Source organism: Carlito syrichta, unplaced genomic scaffold, assembly GCF_000164805.1.
Source record: "Carlito syrichta isolate Samal-C Ts95f unplaced genomic scaffold, Tarsius_syrichta-2.0.1 Scaffold136318, whole genome shotgun sequence".
Taxonomy (NCBI): Eukaryota; Metazoa; Chordata; class Mammalia; order Primates; family Tarsiidae; genus Carlito; species Carlito syrichta.
In genome coordinates, this window is record NW_007080414.1 from 118,774 (window position 1) to 123,077 (window position 4,304).

Consider the following 4,304-nt stretch of genomic DNA (forward strand, 5'->3'; position numbering starts at 1 on the left):
GACTGTCCCCAGGCCGAGGACAACAGACAGAGTTGAGAAGTCAGCTGCATCCCTAAAGCACCTCCGGGCGCAGAACAGGATTCCAGGAGTCTGAGGAATGCTGAAACAATTGCCTCTGTGCGGTCCATAAACACACATTTAAAACCGTGGAGAGTTGGGCATGGTGGCTCACACTGTCGTCTCAGGACTTGGGGAGACTGAGGCGAGAGGACTGCCTGAGCCCACAGGTTTAAGACCCACCTGGACAACATGGCGAGATCCTGTCTCTACAATAAATCAAAAAATTAGGCAAGCATGGTGGCGCACACCTGTGGTCCCTGCTACCAGGAAGGCTAAAGTGAAAGGATCTCCTAAGCCCAGCAGGTCGAGGTTGCAGTGGCCATGAGCATGCCACGACACTCCAGCCTAGGCGACAGAGTGAAACTCTGACTCAAAAAAAAAAAAAAAAAAAAATGTGGGGATAGGAGCAAATATTTTAATATGTTTCTTTGAAGAAAAAAAAAAAAAAGGAACTTGAGGAGCTCGAGACTAGCCTGGGCAAAAAATCAAGACCCTGTCTCTACAAATAAATAAATCGTAAGTAAGTTAAATAAATAAAAAATTAGCTGCCTCTAGTCCCAGTTACTTGGGAGGTCATGGCAGGAAGATCACTTGAACCCGGGAGTTTGAGGCTGCAGAGTGTTATAAGTGAGCCATCGTGTTTCAGCTTATAATCCCAGCTACTCAAGAGGCTGATGCAGAAGGATCGCCCCAGCCCAGGAGGTCAAGGCTGCTGTGAGCTGTGATCGTACCACTGCATTCCAGCCTGGGCGACAGAGGACGACCCTGTCTCAAGAAAATCAGGCAAAGGATGTGAACAAACACACCCCCAAAGAAGATCTACGAATGACTAATAAAGTCATGAAGAGATGTTCAATGCCATTGCCATCTGGGAAATGCAAATCAAAACCCCAAAAAAACCACTGTGAAAATGGCTAAAACCAACACAACAGACAATAACAAGTGTTGACAAGGGGATAGAGAAACCGGAACCCTCCACACTGCTGTTGGGAGTGGGAAACGGAAGACTCCAACTCAAAAAGAAGATGAGCAAAGTACTGGCACGTGGCACACGTGGGTGGCCCTGGACACAGCGCACTAACAAAAGAACCCGACACAGAAGACAAGATTAGGTGATTCCATCCATATGAACCACCCAGAAGTGGCAAGTCCATGGAGGTAAGAAGTGCATCCGTGGCTGCCCAGGCCAGGAGGGGGCTGGGGCGGCGGCGGGGATTGGGAGGCCAGGACCAAGGACGCAGTTTCTTTCTGAAACTCATTCTGGACTCTGCGTGGTGGCTCAGGGCTATCATCCCAGCACTTTGGGAGGCCGAGGAGAGAGGACTGCCTGAGACCAGGGGTTTGAGGCCGCCTGGACAATGTGGTGAGACCTCATCTCCACAATAAAAAAAATCAAAAATTAGCCAGGCATGGTGGCACGGGGCTGTAGTTCCGGCTCCTTGGAAGGCTGAGGCGGAAGGCTCGCCGGAGCCCAGCAGGGCGAGGCTGGGTTGGCTGGAAGTGTGGCACTGCAGTTCAGCCTGGGCGACAGAGGGCGACTCCGACTCAAAAATAAACAAATAAAAATAAAAGTATTCCGGGACTGACTGTGGTGGTGGCTGTGCAACTCTGGGAACATACAAAGACCGCTGATGTGTACATCCAAGCAGGCACATTGTGTCGTGTGTGAATTAGATCTCAGTAAAGTTGTTCCCCAAAATCCAGTTCAAAGAAGAGAGTGCCTCGGTCCTGCGCCATCAATAATGACCCACCCCTGAACCATGCCCATGCAAACCAAGACCGCACAAGCATGGAGTCATCTCGCTGCATAAGCAGAGGGAACACTCCTCTACAGAAGGACCGCCACTAGCTTCCATCGGCCTCCCTGTCGCAGCCAGCAAAAGGTCAAGAAGAACAGAGGCCACTCTCACTCAAGGCCTCCCTCCCCACCCTGAGTATACCCAGTATACTCAGTACACCCAGAGTAGTGCTTGGGCAGAGGGGCCTGGACTTGGCCGACAGCAAAAGACAAGTCTGTGACGGAGAATGCGGCCCCTGCTCTCGCTGCCCCAGAATATGGCAACACAGAGGGGCACCCAGCACGCACCCCTCCCCCTTCGAGGCCACATTTCCCGAGCACCCACTGCACAGTGCAGACAGAGGGCCGAACCGCCAGTTGCATTCCCTGTCATGTAAAATGTGTCAAAAGTGTCTTGAAAACAAGTCCATCAAAAAGTGCTACAACTCTGGCCAGGCACAGTGGCTCACACCTATAACTCCAGCACCTTTGGGAAGCCGAGGTGAGAGAACTGCCTGAGCCCATGGGTTCGAGACCAACCTGGCCAACCTTGTCGCTACAATAAATCAAGAAATTAGCCGGACATGGTGGCGCGTGCCTGCAGTTCCAGCGACTTGGAAGGCTGAGGTGGAAGGATCACTGGAGCCCAGCAGGTTGAGGCTGAGGTGGCTGTGAGTGTGCCACTGCACTCCAGCCTAGGCGAGAGTCAGACTCCAACTCAAAAACAAACAAAATGCTACAACTCAAAGTTAGCCTAGGTACACGCCCGTGGAGGCCAAGATGGGAGGACGCCTGAGCCCAAGAGCGGGAAGCTGCAGTGGCTGTGACGGCACGGGTGAACAGCCACTGCACTCCGGCCTGGGCCACAGAGACACGGTCTCTAAAAAACCCGTGTTGTCTGGACTCCCTGCAAGACTCTTCCCTGCTCCCCTCCTGGAACACTCCAACACTGCTCCAGCCAGCGAGAGGGGCGGGACTGACTCAGTGCCCAGGAGCCAGTCACTGGACTCGCCCGCGCAGGCGCCGCAGGAGTGGGTGCAGGGGCTCGGGGAGCAGCGCCCTGAGGCCCTAGAGGGTGAAGCCCTGACAAAACACCGTTCAGTCAAGCCCACACTGGGCCAAAAGGAGCGTGGGCACAGTCGCCCGAGGGATCCGAGAGCGCCCGAGGGAGCCGCGAGGGCTGCAGTCTGCAGAAAACGGGGCTCCTCCCCCAGCGCCACAGTCTGCAGGCAGGGAGCCCGGCGCTCACCCAGACCCCCCAGCCCCCCCGCCGGGACGTCCAGGCGCGGTGGGGCGGGAGAAGCGACCCCAAAGCCCCTTTCTGGTGGTTCCACACACCCAGGAGGAGGGAGCTTCCAAATTTAGAGCCTCAGGGATGTGGCGGCGCCTCCACTGACCTGATTGCAAAACCTGCCCTCAGGTGCCCGCAGGGCTTGCACTGGGCCCCTGAAGCCCCCAGGGCCTCTGCACCCTCCCCTCGGACCCCCGTTCCCCACGCTGGCGGATTTGGACCCCTGCCTTCCGATCCTCACCCCCAATCCCCCGCGGATCCAGGCCCCTCCCCTCAGCCCGTCCCTGACCCCTTGGCTCTGGGCCTATCCCCTCGAATACCATCCCCACCCCTCGACCCAACCCCCAGCCCCTCCATAGGAGCTCCTCCCCTCAGGCCCTCTGGGATCTGGCCCCGCCCTGGACATCCACTCCCATCTCCTGGGATTCAAGCCTCCTCCCCTCGGACCCCCATCCCTTTCCCTGGACCCCTCCTCATCAGATCTCTCCCGCTCTCCTAGGACCCCCTGCCCCCATTCTCCTAGTGTCTCAGATCCCAGCCCCTCCCCTTGGATCCTGGCCCCTTCCACTGGGAACCCCCAGCCCCCGAGGCGCAGTGCCCCTCCCACTCGGGCGACATCCCCGCCCCCTCGGATCCCATCTCCTAAGCCCCCCTCCCCCTCAAACCCTCCGCCCTTTCGCCAAGGTCCTCATCCTCTGTCCCTAGCCCCTCGACCGACCCCTTCCCTCACTGCCGAACCCCTCCGGCCGGGCACCCCTCCCCCTCAGGCTCCATTCCCAGCGTCCTCGGACCCCAGACCCCAACCCTCGAGGACCCTCCTCTTCACCCTCGGCTCCCGGTCCGTGCCCCAAGCCCCTCCTCTACGTCCTCCAGCCCCGGACCCCTCCCTCCTGAGCCCCCTTCTCTACGCCCTCGGACTTGGGAACTCGAGCCCCAAGCCCCCTCCTCTACCCTCTCAGGCCCCAGACCCCTCCCTCCTGAGCCCTCTTCTCTATGCCCTCGGACCCGGACCCCACCCCGGGCGCCCTCTGCGATGTCCTCGGACCACGGACCCTCCCCCGAGTCCCCTCCTCTATGCCCTCGGACCCTGGCCTCCCTCCCCGCCTCCTCTACGCCCTCAGATGCCGGACACCTCCTCTCTGGGCCCCCTCCCCTGCGCCCTCGGACCCCTTCCCC